The following is a 17,423-nucleotide window of genomic DNA, read 5'->3' on the forward strand; positions in this document are numbered from 1 at the left end:
TACAAGGCTTGATTCTTAACTGTATCTATAGGCTCGAAGCCATTAGGCACCATACTTTACCCCTTTGAATCCACTAGGACCGTTGTTGAGAGCCACCCGCTCTGACTTGGCCCCGAATATAATCAACTCCATAAATCTTCTAGCACATGAATACCCTCTCGACGAAGCACCCGGCAGAATCAGTTCCCTCAAAACCTACATCTATACAAGGCATAAATCCTGAATCCTTCCCCAAGTCTAAACATGGGCCAATAAGGCCAACTATAGCACACCTTTAACAATTCTTTTGATCAATTTACCACTATGTTCCTTTCCTGTAGCTGAAATAACCCATCAATATGCTAATAATCAGAAACCTCGCAAGTAGTTAACCAGGCAATCCTTAATCATAGGCGGTGGGACTCTCCCACTTAGCCTGAAGCCATTATTACACAAATTCTGGAATTCACCAGGATCCTTTATCTCTTGTTGACATAACCTTGCGCAATCAACCGCCAAAGTTCTCAGAATCTTTTTGTAAAACCCTCTTGTTATACTCTAAATCATCAACCACGTTCACACGACCGATCTCTTTGTTGTATAGCCAATAAAACCCTTTGCAGAAACTTTGCCAACCATGCGACCGGCGTCCTGCTCACTGGAGATATCCCGCCTGTGGGATCTACGTGCCGACGTCTTCCAACATCGCTACATGGGGTGCAATCACCATGACATTAATGGCCCCTCCTGAGTCCAATCTCAGCTGTACAAGTCCATTCATCCTCCGTGGACATCAATTAGTCGCGCGGCAACATCCCTTCAACTCAAAGTTAGGTTGTATCCTCCTTCATGTCAAGCAGCTCCTTTCCGTTATATCAAATCTCCTGCCGCATAATAGCCCATACTTCAAATTAATCCATAGGCCCAAATCACCAATCACTAAAATTCCCAAATCACTCCAAACTCTCCCACTTTGGCGAAACTCACCCCTTTAGTCGACTACTCGACCTTTGCTTCTTATACCTGGCCTTCTAGAAATTTTAGCTACCACCTGACACTACCCACATGTCCTTCCTCATCCTTTGCTGCTCAGTTGTTGCATTAAATAAAATCTATATTCGTGGCACTTGAACCCACAATTGCTGCTAACTTTAAACCCTTCCGAAGATCATCTTCCTCGAACCGTCGACATTGGGAACACTGATTCAATCCTGCACTACCGCACCCCGCGAAATCTGACAGCCGCACCTTCCATACCATTTCACAACATCTTGCCCCAAAGGCGAATTGTAGAAGATCATAACACCGGCGAACTTAGTACGTTCAATTAGGACGACGTCACCTCATCATAGGAGAAAACTCCACCACGCTCGCAAATACCAAGTCTCGTTACTCCATCAGCCCACATCTGACCATTCTTAGTCCGATTGCCCTTCCCCTGACGGGAATAAAATACCGAACCTCTAGATCGTGCACTGAGTAAACCTCCCTTCAAGTCATTCACTGCCCCGACACGTAGGCGAACATCATACCATCATATCAATACTGTGGAACAATCGTTCATAGAATCATGGCAACTTGTGCCTAGCCTCAGAGCTCTTAGAAGCACCGCTACTAAGCCGAAACGACAGAATATCCTTTCACAAGGCGGCGATATAATAGCCCAAACAACAATACAGGGAGAAACATCCCGCACCACATCGGTAGTACCATTACAATTCTTCAATTCTCGATTTATAACAGGCGGTTCGTGTCGCGTAGAATTGAGTAGGATGGAAACAGGGGCATAAAGCCTCCAGGAATTAAATCGCACGATGAGGAATCAAGAAGGGAAGTACTCCTAACAGTCCTGCAGCCTCCCGAAGATAAGTACAAACGTCTCCGTACCGATCCGCGAGACTCTACTAGACTTGCTCATGACTCGTGAGACCTACAGGAACCTACTGCTCTGATACCATGTTGTCACGATCCAAAATCCACTAAGGGTCGTGATGGCGCCGGACACCACTGTCAGGCAATCCAACCAAAAATACTTAATTAAATTTTCATTTTAATACTCTTGAAATATATGATTTTGCTTCAAATTTACCAATTAAAAAGATAATCGCTTCAATTCAAATTAAATGATAAGCAATTAATACAAAATACTTCATAACCATCCCAGAACCCGGTGTCACAAGTGCATGAGAAATTTCTAAGAAAATCGAATAAAGTACAACAGCTGTCCGAAATAGAATTGGACAGAAAATAAATAGAATCCTGAGAGAGACTATACTAGCTGCGGGTCGCCTCGAGGAAATAGAGCTCACCTAATCTCCGTGTCAACCATGCTGCTACGCCCACTAGGCCACTAGAGGTGCATGTGCCTGTGCAACAAAAATGCACAGAAGTGTAGTATGAGTACAAAAACAACGTGTACTCAGTAAGTATCCCGCCTAATCTCGAAGAAGTAGAGACGAGATGGCAACTTCGACACTTACTAAAGGTCCAGTAATAATATTATTAATGCGATGACTCACGGATTTATTGAGAACAACGGCAAAATTCAAATGAGTCACTAAACAGGTGAAAGTTCCTTTTTATTTAAGTCTCCGGATTCATAATCCATTAATTAACAATTATCTCAACTCGGGAGAGCAGACGGCAATATCAATAAATCTCAAGACAAGCAATTTAAACATGCGCAACTCATGCCGAGGTCGTACGGCCCGATCCAACATAAATGTAAAATGTGCACTGCTGAGGGTCGAGCGGCCCGAACCATAGATGCATCTATTACCCCGCTCGCGAATCACACATAAGACGCGGTTAAATATAATTAAACACGACAATCAGTCAATCATGAATTTATCAGGGAACAATTATCCAAGGAAAAGCCAATGCTCTTTTAACAATTCAAGAAAATGAAGTTTAATCTTATTAGAAATTCATTTACCAATTCGATAGGATTTAAGAAATTCAATTGTCAATAGGATCACAGATATTCCAAGTATAACATGCTTTTTGGGTCCTAGACTACCCAGACTTACACATATTAGTAGCTACGCACGGACTCTTGTCACCTCGTGTGTACGTAGCCCCCACGAATAGGAGCACATAACCAATTATTTCACCTATGGGGACAATTCCCTCTTACAAGGTTAGAAAGGAGACTCACCTCGCTCCGAAGATCCATAACCGGCCTTCCACGCCCTTCCGAAAACTCAAATCGATGCACAACGCTCCAAAACTAGCCAATATTTATGCAAATCCAATAATATATGCTCAGTTACTCATTACAATCCAATTTATAACAATTCCTAACCCCGATCGAAAAGTTGACAAAAACGCCCTCGGGCCCACGTGCCCGGATTTCCAAAATTTTTGAAGAAATAAGTTTACCCATAGCCTCACGAACTCAAATATATAATTCTCTCTTAATTCCATACCCAAAATAATGGTCAAATTCCAAGAATATCAATTGTCTAGGTTTTCCTCAAACCTCCAAATTTCTACAAATTTACATGCTAAAATCCATACATATTCGATATATTTAACTCAAGATTGATGGGATTAGCTTACCTTATCGTTGACGATGAAAATCCCCTATTGAAGACCCTCCAAGAATCGCCCAAGCCAAGAAAATATGAGAGAAAGTGGCCAAATCCCGATTTTTAAAACACCCACTGCCTCCAGCACTTTCCGCACCTGCGGTCACTAGACAGCTTCTGCGTTCCGCAGGTGCGGTCCAATACCGCTTCTGCGATCTTCCTCCAGTTGCCCCAGCCCGCTTCTGCGCTTCTACTTCCGCAGGTGCGGTCCCGCATCTGCGGCAAAAATGACCGCATCTGCGGTACCATGCCTAGCCGCCCATTTCCGCTTCTACGGCACGAAGGCCGCTTCTGCGGCTCCGCACCTGCAGCCCTATTTTTGCAGGTGCGGTTAGACCAGCAACCAGCAACTTCAGCTCCTCAAAAATTCCGATTTCGATCCGTTAACCACCCAGAATCCACCCGAGGCCCCCCGGACCCCAACCAATCATACCAACCAGTCCCAAAACACATTACGGACTTGATCGAGGCCTCAAATCATATCAAACAACGCTAAAACCATGAATCGACCTCCAATCCAAGCTTTATGAACTTTAGAATTTCAAATTTCTACTTTCGATGTTTAAACCTATCAAATCACGTCCGATTGACTTCAAATTTTGCACACAAGTCATATTCGACATTACAGACCTACTCCAACTTTCGGAATCAGATTCCGACCCCGATATCAAAAAGTCCACTTCCGGTCAAACTTCTCAAAAACCTTCAAATTTCTATCTTTAGCCAAATGACTCCAAAATGACCCACAGACCTCCGAATTCACTTCCGATCGCGCTCCCAACACCAGAACCACCATACGGAGCTACTCCCAGACTCGAATTCCCAAACGGACGTCGGTAACACTGAAATGCATTGCAACCCAAACTTATGAAATTTCTTCCAAAATGCTAACTCCCAACATAGACGCCAAAATGCTCCTGGGTCATCCATAACCCGACCCGGGCATACGCCCAAGTCCAAAATCATCGTACGAACCTGCTGGAGCCTTCGAATCTCAATTCCGAGGTCGTTTACTCAAAAATCCAATCCTAGTTGATTCTTTCAACTTAAAGCTTCCGAAATGAAAGTTCTCCTTCTGAATCAACCCCGAACTTCCCGAAATTCAATTTCGCCCACGCGTACAAGTCGTAATACCTGAAATGGAGCTGCTCATGGCCTCAAACTGCTGAACGACGCGCTAGGGCTCAAAACGATCGGTCGGGTCGTTACATCCTCTCCCACTTAAACATACGTTCGTCCTCGAACGTGCTAGGGACTGTGCTGGGGTTGTTTGAATTCACTGTTTAACACCTCGAGCACCTACCCGTGCTACCACAACTCAGCTGGGCGCCCTAGCTCGGTCAATCTGAAGATATCCTTTTTCACTTAAGCAAATAAGCCTTAGAGCCTAATTCCATCGTCCGAAATTCTCTGCCAGGCCTGTTCCAACATACGCTCACCGTATCAATAACTATACGCAGCACCAAAACATGACTGCATATCTTAGCTGAATTCACACCTTGCACCACTTTACTCACAGGACCACAATAGAATTCTATGATCGAATAAATCGAAATTCCACGAATCTGATGCTCCCATTGCACCTCATGACCTACATAGGTCTTGCTCTAACTCTTATAATACCGCCACGACGAAAGAGATGCGTAGAAATTCATAACCAATTGCCGAACGAACAAATCATTGGGTCTATACTCCTGCCAGGAACCATCACCTCATCTTAAACCAAATAATGGCCTTAGCTCCTTAATGTACTTCATATAATCCGAGCGCACTGATCCTAGATCCAGTAACCTTATCTTACTCTGTATGAACTGCTCGGGCAACAAGTCACCCCTGACATGACCAAAAGCCTCATGTGATGCCACAACGTGCCAATATGCTACCAACTCGAACGCGTCACATAAGGAAAATGAACTCTGGAAGGGACTACTCAAATCACACAACTAATATGAACTTTCCTCAAAAAATGGAGAAACAAAACACATAGAATAGAATATAAGGGACTGTAATTATCATCACACTGTTGCGGCGTGCAACCCGGTCCGCATATAAAACTCATATAAGGAGATACATATCGAGTTAAATTGCTCATTACAACAAGATACCAAATATCGGTCACAAGCACGCTAAGTGCATAATACCATCCCTGGGGGGACATATAGTGCCATAAGCTACAAACTCAAGCACAACTGAGGTGCGATATACGATCTGAATCTCAAGAGCCATTTTGCTCATATAACATTATCTCTACGCGGAACCTCAACACATAAGCAATTTCCCAAGCCGTCTCACAACTCACACGGCGCAATATATTATTACATGAAATAACTGACGACGAAATAACACCCTAACTACTCCTCCATAAGGAGCACATTACTGAAATGAACACGTCTGGCCTGATATAAAGCCCATATTCACATTTAAATCCATCCATAGACCTCAAGCTGATTCTGATTGCACCGAAATCGTGGTCAAATTCCAAGAATATCAATTTTCTAGGTTTTCCTCAAACCCCCAAATTTCTACCAATTTACATGCTAAAATCCATACATATTCGATATATTTAACTCAAGATGGATGAGATTAGCTTACCTTATCGTTGATGATGAAAATCCCCTCTTGAAGACACTCCAAGAATCGCCCAAGCCAAGAAAATATGAGAGAAAATGGCCAAATCCCGATTTTTAAAACACCCACTGCCTCCAGCACTTTCTGCACCTGCGGTCACTAGACCGCTTCTACGGTTCCGCAGGTGCGGTCCAATACCGCTTCTGCGATCTTCCTTCAGCTGCCCCAGCCCGCTTCTGTGCTTCTACTTCCGCAGGTGCGGTCCCGCATCTGCGGCAAAAATGACCGCATCTGCGGTACCATGCCTAGCCGCCCATTTCAGCTTCTGCGGCTCCGCACCTGCCGCCCTATTTTCGCAGGTGCGGTTACACCAGCAACCAGCAACTTCAGCTCGTCCAAAATTCAGATTTCGATCCGTTAACCACCCGAGGCCCCCGGGACCCCAACCAATCATACCAACCAGTCCCAAAATACATTACGGACTTGCTCGAGGCCTCAAATCATATCAAACAACGCTAAAACCACGTATCGACCTCCAATCCAAGCTTTATGAACTTTAGAATTTCAAACTTCTATTTTCGATGTTTAAACCTATCAAATCACGTCCGATTGACTTCAAATTTTGCACACAAGTCATATTCGACATTACAGACCTACTCCAACTTTCGGAATCAAATTCCGACCCCGATATCAAAAAGTCCACTTCCGGTCAAACTTCTCAAAAACCTTCAAATTTTTATGTTTAGCCAAATGACTCCAAAATGACCCACAAACCTCCGAATTCACTTCCGATCGCGCTCCCAACACCAGAACCACCATACGGAGCTATTCCCAGACTCGGATTCCCAAACGGACGTCGGTAACACTGAAATGCACTGCAACCCAAACTTATAAAATTTCTTACAAAATGCTAACTCCCAAAATGGGCGCCAAAACGCTCCCGAGTCATCCAAAAACCGATCCGGGCATACGCCCAAGTCCAAAATCATCATACGAACCTGCTGGAGCCTTCGAATCCTAATTCTGAGGTCGTTTACTCAAAAATCCAATCCTAGTTGGTTCTTTCAACTTAAAGCTTCCGAAATGAAAATTCTCCTTCTGAATCAACCCCGAACTTCCCGAAATTCAATTCCGCTCACGCGTACAAGTCGTAATACCTGAAATGGAGCTGCTCATGGCCCCAAGCTGCTGAACGGCAGGCTAGGGCTCAAAACGACCGGTCGGGTCGTTACAAAGAAAGTGTATCTTTTATATGTTTTCGAAATGAAAAGTATTTTTTTTTAAAATATTTCTAATTAAAATCTTAGATCCTAAGAAAAATCTAAAACTTTGAAAACTAAAATTTTGAGTTTTTAAGAAAATTCAAAATTTGAGCTTAGAAATCTTCAAAAAAAAAATCAAAAGGAATTATTTTTCTAATAATTCAAAATGAGTTCGCAACTAAATTTTGTAAAGTGGTGAAATAAAAATAATATTTATTTAAAATTCAAAATATAAGTACCACCTAAATTCTAACAAAGGAGTGGTCCATGCGTGAGGCTTACATGTAATAATACATCTTTATGCCCGAAAGTAATTATACTAATAAGACTCCTAAAGGTCTACTATGTCCTAAAACTAATAGGATTATAAGGCTAATATCTAGAATTCCAACTATCTCCTTTTATTATGAGTTATTATGCTTAATATTATAAGGTTATTTTTGTAAACGGACATTGTATTCATGCTTTTATAATAATATAGATATAAATATAAATAGATAGATAGATAGAAAGAAAATTCTAATTTACTTTTAGGTTTGACTAGCTGTCGATGTTTTCACCAAATAACATTAATTTACTTTTAGGTTTGACTAGCAATTGATTTACTTCCATTCGTCAGATTTACTCCCATGTAAGAATAACCGTTGGCATAACTCGTAGTTTCTATATGTCAAACAAAAGCAGTAACCATTAGATTTAGGATCAGTTTTAGACTTAAGAAAATGGACGTGCTTCACAAAGAAGAATCAAATAAAGAATGTTAAATTACTCCTATTCCATATCAGTCTAATGGTTCTAGCTGACCAAATTTGCTAACAAACTGTGACGACCCTGAACTGTGACGACCCAAAGGGTCATCACCTGTTTTCTTATTTATTTTGTACTTTCGAGGCCTTGAAAACCTCATTTGGGGTTGCCTCGATTTGCGTGCGCAGTCCGGGCGCGTAGCCGCAAAGCTTAAATATGAATTCTGTGAGAAAAATTTTGATATTAAATTGAATAAATTTGACTTCGGTCAATATTTTGGGTAAACGGACCCGGACCCGTGATTTGACGGTCCCGGAGGGTCCGTAGGAAAATATGGGACTTGGGCGTATGCCCGGAATCGAATTCCGAGGTCCCAAGCCCGAGAAATGAATTTTTGTGTGAAATTATTTTCTGGAAATGATTAAGGAAAATGAAAATGAAATTTGATTAAAAGACTGTGGTATCGGGCCCGTATTTTGGTTCCGACGTCCGGTACAAGTCTTATATGTGGTTTAAGCTCTTTTTGTAAAGTTTGGTTGAAATCGGACGTCGTTTGACGTGTTTCGGACTTAAAACTCTAAATTTGAAAGTTTATGAGGTTTGAGGAAAAACTTATGATTTGAGATTTGATTCGTTGTTTTTGATGATATTTTGGCGATTTGATTGCACGAGTAAGTCCGTAGGATGTTATTGAGGTTGCGTGCATATTTGGTTTGGAGACCCGAGGGCTCGGGTGAGTTTTGGATAGGTGTCGGATTGCATTTTTGCATTTTTGAAAATCTGGTATCTCTGATCTGCAGGCTTCGCATTTGCAAAGCCAGCATTCGCAAATGCGAAGGTCCAGCTCACGCAAATGCGAAGGTTGGTTCGCAAATGCGAAACCAGCCCAGGCCTGCCTTGGCTCGCAAAATGTGAAGCATTACTTCGCAAATGCGAAGATTGAGTTTCCGCAAAAGCGATGGAATTGTCGCAAATGCGAAGTCTTCCAGCTGGGTCTTAGTTCGCAAATGCGAACTATTGTTCGCAATTCCCATAATTGGTTGCGAACCCCAGTTCGCAATTCCCATATCTGCAGCCTGCATTTTTCCATACTTAGTCGAATTTTAGGCCATTTTCACCCCACTTTCAAAATACAACTCCTTAGGCGATTTTTTCAAGAACAAGTTTCATTCCAAATCAGTTGTAAGTCAATTTTTACTCAGTTCTTTCATTCATTAACATCATTTAACATGTTTTCCACTTAAAATCAAGGATTTTCATGGGTGAAATTGGGGGTTTTGTGTAGAACCTAGGTTTTTCAAAAATTGGGGGTTTGGACCTCAATTTGAGGTCCGCTTTCAAAACAAATTACATATTTGAGTTCATGGGGGAATGGGTAACCGGGTTTTGGTTCGAACCTCGGGTTTTGACCACGTGGGCCCGGGGGCGATTTTGGAATTTTTGGGAAAAACTTTGGAAAATTCATTTTTTATGCATTCAAATTGATTCATTTAGTGTTTATTAAAGTAATTAAGTGACTTGTGACTAGATTCGAGCAGATTGGAGGTGGAATCGCAGAGTAAAGCTATAATTGAGGCTTGAGTTGTATTCAAGGCATTGAGGTAAGTGTTTGGTCTAACCCTAGCTTGAGGGACTAGGAGTTGAGTCTTATTTGCTAATTGCTTGGTGAGGACGAGAGTAAAAGCACGAAGGGTGATGCCGTGCACTTGTCTTTGATTTTTGTTTTTCCTGATTTGTGCTGATAATTGAGTTATGTTGTCCTCTACTTCTATTTATTGATTTTCTTGTTGTTATCAGTTCAAGTGCATTAGTTGTCTTATTCCACTATTACTGAGTTTCCTTATGTTGGCATTTTCCTTTATTGTGTTACTTGTTATTATCGGCTCGAGGTATCCTTGCGCAACATTATGCTTTGAAATTAGGCGATAATTGCTACATGTTTATGTGATTTAATTGCTACTTGACATTTAGCATACTAAATATTAAATTGCCTATTTGCTCCTTGAAGCCCACAATTAGTTGCTACTTGTCATTGCTTGTTTTCTTCAGTGAGTCATAACTATTGTGTACTTGTTGTCTTATGAATTCGTATAAATTGTTGCGTTTGTTGGAGTAAATTTCATTTTGAAGAAGTGTTGATTTATTGAAATGGGAGCGGATGGTACGCCTACCACAAGTGATATTGAATGGGAGCGGGTGGTACGCCTACCACGAGTGATATAGAAATGGGAGCGGGTTGCACGCCTGCAACAAGATGAGTTGAATATGAAAGTTGCCTTATCTCTTCATTTACTGCTAGAAGTTAAATTGTAGATGTACGCTTTATTATTCCTGAAATTCTATTTCTAACTGTTGCCCCTGAAGCATGCTCCCTTCCCCCGCTTAAATTGTTATTTTCTTGCTACTTTTCCGTTGTACTTGTATATATATATATATATCTGCACAGGTTCATTTAGTGGTCTGGTCCTAGCCACGTCACTACTTCGCCGGGGTTAGGCTAGGCACTTACCAGCACATGGGGTCGGTTGTGCTGATACTACACTCTGTACTATTTTGCACAGATCCCAGGCTTCAGACAGCAGCAGCAATAGAGTGGGAGCAGGCTTTCAGTCCAGTGAGACCCGAGGTAGCCTTGCAGGCGTTCGCAGGCCCTTGCGACCTAAAAATTTGGAGAAATCAAGGGATTAGAGCTAGACCTAGGGTTTTAATAAAACTTAGATTTTACCACGAAATTGGCTAGGAAATGAAGTAGAAATCATATACTAATGATCCTTAGGTTGCAAAGAACAACTTCCTTCAAAAAATTTCGGAATCCGGCCACGTGGGCCCGGGGTCGGATTTTAGGAAACTCGTGTTTAAGGTTGGAAAATTTGTGTTAGTAGTTGGAATGTGACCTTGTGAGTTCGTATTGATTAGTTCTTACCTCATTTAACTAGTTTTGGATCGTTCGGCTCCAAATTGAGAGCTCAGGCTCGTTCTTGGTATCGGAAGTGCACTTTGGAGCGAGGTGAGTCTCCTTTCTAACCTTGTAAGAGGAAATTGTTCCCATAGGTGAGTTAATTAAATCATGTATGCTAATTGTGGGGGCTACGTACGCACGAGGTGACGAGAGTCCGTGCGTAGCTACTATTATGTTAATTGTCCGGGTAGTTTAGGACCCGTACCATGCTATGTTTGTATATGTCCATAACCTTTCATGTTAATGAAATCACCTAGAACTTGTTAGAAATTGGAACAATGTATAAGAACGCATGTACTCATTTGATAACTCGTGTGAACTTATTTGACTATGATTGTGCCTTATGTACCCTTTGATGATGATTTATATTGTGGATCGGGCCGATCGCCTCGGTAGAAATAGATGCATCTATGGTTCGCGCCATTCGACCCTCTAGCAGTGCACATTTCTTTTATGTTGACCGGGCCGTACGACCTCGGCATAATGTGCGCATGATATCTATGTGAATTTATATTCATGGCTTGTCTTATTGAATGTCCTGAAATGTAATTGGCTAATTATGGAATTTCCTAGAAAATGACTTGTAGTTTCATGCCATAAATTGCTATATAAAGTGTGATATTTATGCATTGTCAAACAATTATTATATTAAATGATCCTAGTAAGTGTCAAGTCAACTTTTCGTCTCTACTTCTTCGAGATTAGACGGGATACTTACTGGGTACATATTGTTTATGTACTTATACTACGCTTCTGTACTTAATTGTACAGGTTCTGAGGCAGGTGCATCTGGTTATCAGTCTGGTGCGCACGCTTGATTGTAGTCCAAGATTCCACGGTGAGCTGCTAATTTCCTATGCCGACCAGCTGCGTGATGGAGTCTTTCTGTGATTTCTTTTGCTGTCTATCCTAGTTCTGACAGTAGGGTAGATTATTCTCCTTTTTGTATATTCCACTAGATGCCCATATACTTGTGACACCAGGTCTTGGCACACACTTAGTAGACAGTTCTTTTGGGGTTGTATAATTTCTACAGAATATTGCTTATTTTTATATGTTTTTTTAATTGCGTAAATTAAGACAAGTGTTGTACTGTTTTTTGGGTAAGTAAAAATAAGAATTCACTAATAATCCCGCGTCGGCTTGCCTGACAACGGTGTTGGGCGCCATCACGACCTAAGGTGAAATTGGATCATAACAACATGGTATCAGAGCACTAGGTTCACGTAGGTCTCACAAGTCATGGGCAAACCTAGTAGAGTCTTGCGGATCGGTACGGAGACGTCTGTATTTATCTTCGAGAAGCTATAGGGTGTTAGGAAACTACTCTTTCTTCAATTCCTTTCGTGTAATGGTTAGTGTACTAAATTTCCCTCTTCTATTCTCTCACAGATGGTGAGGACACGCACGATCAATGTTCCAGACCCGGGAGGAGCTGCTCCTTCCGTTGCTAGAGGCTGAGGCAAAGGGCGGGGGAGGGCACCGACCCGAGGTAGGGGATGAGGGCGTCCCAGAGCTGTTCCAGTAGCACCACCAGCGGATCCGGCAAGGGATCCTATCACTGAGGAGCAGGGCGAGGTGCCCGCAGCTAAGCCTACCCCGACACACTTCATGACAGCACAGGGTTTCCAGGAGGTCATGGGCCGTATACTGCGGTTCATGGATACTATGACTCAGACTGGTTTATTTCCAGTGGATCCGGCTATATCCCAGGCGGGAGGGGGAGCACAGACCCCTACTGCTCAGGCTCCTGGACATGCAGCTGCAGTGTATCAGACTCCGGGTGCACTACCCACAGACGGGGCTCAGCCAGTTGCTGTAGGGGTGCCCGAGCATAGACCAGCTGCGGATGGAGATCCGTAGAAGTTATTAGACAGATGGACTAGGCTACATCCTCCTATCTTCGGAGGGGAGCGTCACGAGGACGCCCAGAACTTCATTGATAGGTGTAGGGACAGACTACACAACATGAGGATATTGGAGTCGCATGGGGTTGACTTTACTACTTTCCAGCTGGAGGGCAGGGCCCGTAGATGGTGGCACTCGTATGTTCTTAGAAGGCCAGCAGGTTCTCTTCCGATCACTTGGAGCGAGTTCACACAGTTATTTCTGGACAGGTATATTCCACCCTCTGAGAGGGAAGAGCTGCGGTACCAGTTCGAGCAGCTTGAGCAGGGTCAGATATCCGTGACTGATTATGAGGCGAGGTTTTCTGAGCTATCCCGCCATGCATTGATGATACTTCCTACTGACGCAGAGAGGGTGCAGAGGTTTGTCGCAGGGTTGCATTCTGGCATCAGGGCCAACATGGCCCGAGAGGTGGAGATGGGGACTCCTTATCAGTTAGTGGTAGAGATTGCTCGGAGGATTGAGGGCTACCGTCTGCGGGGTAGGGAGCAGATGCAGTAGGATAAGAGGGCTAGATTCTCCGGGGAGTTCAGAGGTGTCCCGGCTAGGGGCAGAGGTCAGTTTGGGAGGGGACAGCCCATCAGGCCCCCACATTCAGCACCACTACTGGCTCGAGGTGCTCCGGCGCGTCCCTATTTTAGTGCCATACCAGAGAGTCCTTATAGGCCACCGGCAGTTCAGGGTTCCTCCGGTGGGTATCCAGGTCTTCAGGGTTCTATTGATCCATACTTCAGTGCTATGCCGGAGGGTTAATACCGTCCACCGGCTATTCAATCTTCTTCTATTGGTTCTACATGCCATCAGGGTCAGCCATCGGGATAGCAGGCCGCCGCACTGCGAGGTTGTTTTGAGTGGGGAGATCTTGGTCACATGAGGAGGTACTGTCCCAGGCTTCGGGGCAAGTCAGTACAGCAGGGCCAACAGCCTATGGGTTCAGCACCAGTTGCCCAGCCACCTAGGGGCGAGGGCAGGGTGGTAGAGGTCGTCCTAGAGGTAGAGGTCAGATAGGGAGAGGTCAGCCAGCTACTGCTCAGACAGGTGGAGGCCAGCCAGCCAGCGCTCCAGCCAGATTCTATGCTCTTCCGGCCAGACCAGATGCATTAGCCTCAGATGCCGTTATCACATGTATCATTTCTGTCTGCGGTAGAGATGCTTCGGTATTATTTGATCCAGGGTCCACCTATTCATATGTATCATCTCTGTTTGCTCGTTTTCTGGTTATTACTCTTGAGCCCTTGGGCATTCCTGCTCACGTGTCCACTCTTGTGGGCGATTCTGTGGTTGTGGATCGGATCTACCGGTCCTGTGTGGTCACATTCTGCGGTTTTGAGACTAGAGCAGATCTCCTGTTGCTTGACATGATCGACTTTGAGATCATCCTGGGCATGGATTGGTTATCTCCACATCACGCCGTCTTAGATTGCCATGCCAAGACTATTACTTTAGCGATGCCACGGTTGCGAGGGTTGGAGTGGAAGGGTTCCACAGTTGATACATCTATCCGGGTTATTTCTTTCCTGAAGGCTCGGCAAATGGTCGAAAAGGGGTGTCTGGCGTATTTGGCTTATGTCCGGGACACCACCGCAGAGTCTTCGACGATTGATTCAGTTCCAGTAGTTCGAGAGTTCGCCGATGTGTTTCCTTCTAATCTCCCCAGCATGCCACCGGATCTGATACTGATTTCTGTATTGATTTGGCTTCAGGCACCCAGCCTATATCTATCCCACCGTACCGTATGGCCCCGAAAGAGTTGAAGGAGTTGAAGGAGCAGCTTGAGGAGTTGTTAGCAAAGGGGTTTGTTAGACCCAGTGTATCGCCTTGGGGTGCGCCAATGTTATTTGTGAAGAAGAAGGATGGGACTATGCGGATGTGCATTGATTACCGTCAATTGAACAGAGTCACCATCAAGAACAAGTATCCATTGCCTTGCATCGATGATCTGTTTGACCAGTTGTAGGGTGCTAGGGTGTTCTCTAAGATCGACTTGAGGTCAGGGTACCATCACTTGAAGATTCGGGACTCGGATGTTCCAAAGACTGCATTCCGGACTAGATATGGCCATTATGACTTTCTGGTGAAGTCCTTTGGCTTGACTAATGCCCCAGCGGCATTCATGGACTTGATGAACATGGTGTTCAGACCGTATATTGATTCCTTTGTCATCGTCTTCATTGACGACATCTTGATATACTCACGTAGCCTGCGGGTGCACGAGCAGCATTTAAGAGTAGTGCTTCAGACCTTGCGAGAGCAGAAGCTATACGCTAAGTTCTCCAAGTGTGAGTTCTAGCTAGAGTCAGTAGAATTCTTGGGGCACATTGTGTCAGGAGAGGGTATTAAGGTGGATCCCAAGAAGATTGAGGCAGTTCAGAGTTGGCCACGTCCTACTTCAGTGACCGAGATCGGGAGCTTTCTGGGATTGGCAGGCTACTACAGGCGATTTGTGCAGGGTTATTCATCTATTGCATCACCTCTGACTAGATTGACCCAGAAGGGTGCTCCATTCCATTGATCGGATGATTGTGAGGCGAGCTTCCAGAAGCTCAAGACAACTTTGACTACAGCACCGGTTCTTGTGTTACCTTCCGGTTCAGGGATGTATACGGTATATTGTGACGCTTCACGCGTTGGCTTGGGTTGTGTATTGATGTAGGAAGGGCGAGTTATTGCATATGCCTCCCGTCAGCTGAAGATTCACGAGAAAAATTATCATGTGCACGATTTGGAGTTGGCGGCGATTGTTCATGCTCTTAAGATATGGAGGCATTACCTATATGGGGCGTCATGTGAGGTTTATACTGATCATCGCAGCTTGCAGCATCTGTTCAAGCAGAGGGATCTTAATCTGAGGCAGCGCAGATGGATTGAGTTACTGAAGGATTATGACATTACCATTCTTTATCATCCGGGCAAGGCAAATGTGGTCGCGGATGCCTTGAGCAGAAAAGCAGAGAGTATGGGTAGCGTGGCATTCATTCCAGCGGAGGAGAGGCCACTAGCTTTGGACATCCAGTCCTTGGCTAACAGACTTGTGAGGTTGGATATTTCAGAGCCCAGTCGAGTTCTTGCGTGTGTTGTTGCCCAGTCTTCACTGTTGCGGGAGATCAAGGCTGGGCAGTTCGATGATCCGCATTTGGCAGTTCTCAGAGAGACGGTGCTACAGGCTAGTGCCAGGGAGGTTTCGATTGGCGATGATGGTGTCCTGCGACTCCAGGGTCGCCTATGTGTTCCTAATGTTGATGGCTTGAGGGAGAGGATTCTAGCGGAAGCACATAGTTCGCGGTATTCCATTCACCAGGTGCTACGAAGATGTATCATGACCTGAGACTGCATTATTGGTGGCGACGGATGAAGAAGGACATAGTGGAGGTTAAGTATGAACACTAGAGGCCAGGTGGCCTACTTCACCAGATGCCCATTCTTGAGTGGAAGTGGGAGCGCATCACTATGGACATCGTAGCAGGATTGCCCCGGACTTTGCGGAAGTTTGATGCAGTGTGGGTCATTGTTGACAGGTTGACCAAGTCGGCACACTTTATTCCGATTGTGACTACTTACTCTTCAGAGAGGTTGGCTAAGATTTACATTGGGGAGATAGTCCGGTTGCACGGTGTGCCTGTTTCCATCATATCAGATAGAGGCCCTCAGTTCACTTCTCATTTCTGGAGAGCTGTTCAGGGTGAGTTGGGGACCCGTGTGGAGCTTAGCACATCATTTCATCCACCGACAGCCGGGCAATCGGAGCGGACAGTTCAGATCTTGGAGGACATGCTTAGAGCATTTGTGATTGACTTTGGGGGTCAGTGGGATCAGTTCTTGCCTTTGGCGGAGTTTTCTTACAACAACAGTTATCAGTCCAGCATTGAGATGGCCCCATATGAAGCTTTATACGGTCGGCGATGTCGTTCTCCGATCGGGTGGTTTGAGCCCGAGGAGGCTAAGCTGTATGGTACAGATTTGGTGAAAGATACCTTGGAGTAGGTGAAGCTAATTCAGGAAAGACTTCGCACAGCACAGTCCAGACAGAAGAGCTATGCGGATCGGAAGGCACGTGATGTATCATTCATGGTTGGCGAGAAAGTCCTCTTGAAAGTCTCGCCAATGAAGGGTATTATGAGGTTCGCGAAGAAGGGCAAGTTGAGCCCAAGGTTCATTGGCCCATTTGAGGTGTTGAGGCGAGTTGGGGAGGTTGCTTACGAGCTTGCTCTACCCCCCCCCCCCCAGTTTATCGGGAGTTCATCCAGTTTTTCACGTGTCCATGCTCCGGAGGTACCACGCCGACTTGTCCCATCTGTTAGACTTCAGTACTATTCAGTTGGATGAGAGCCTGAGATACGAGGATGACCCAGTTGCCATTATTGATAGACAGGATCGCCAGCTAAGATCCAAGAGGATTTCAGTGGTAAAGGT

The sequence above is a fragment of the Nicotiana attenuata genome, chromosome 6, assembly GCF_001879085.1.
Source record: "Nicotiana attenuata strain UT chromosome 6, NIATTr2, whole genome shotgun sequence".
Lineage (NCBI taxonomy): Eukaryota > Viridiplantae > Streptophyta > Magnoliopsida > Solanales > Solanaceae > Nicotiana > Nicotiana attenuata.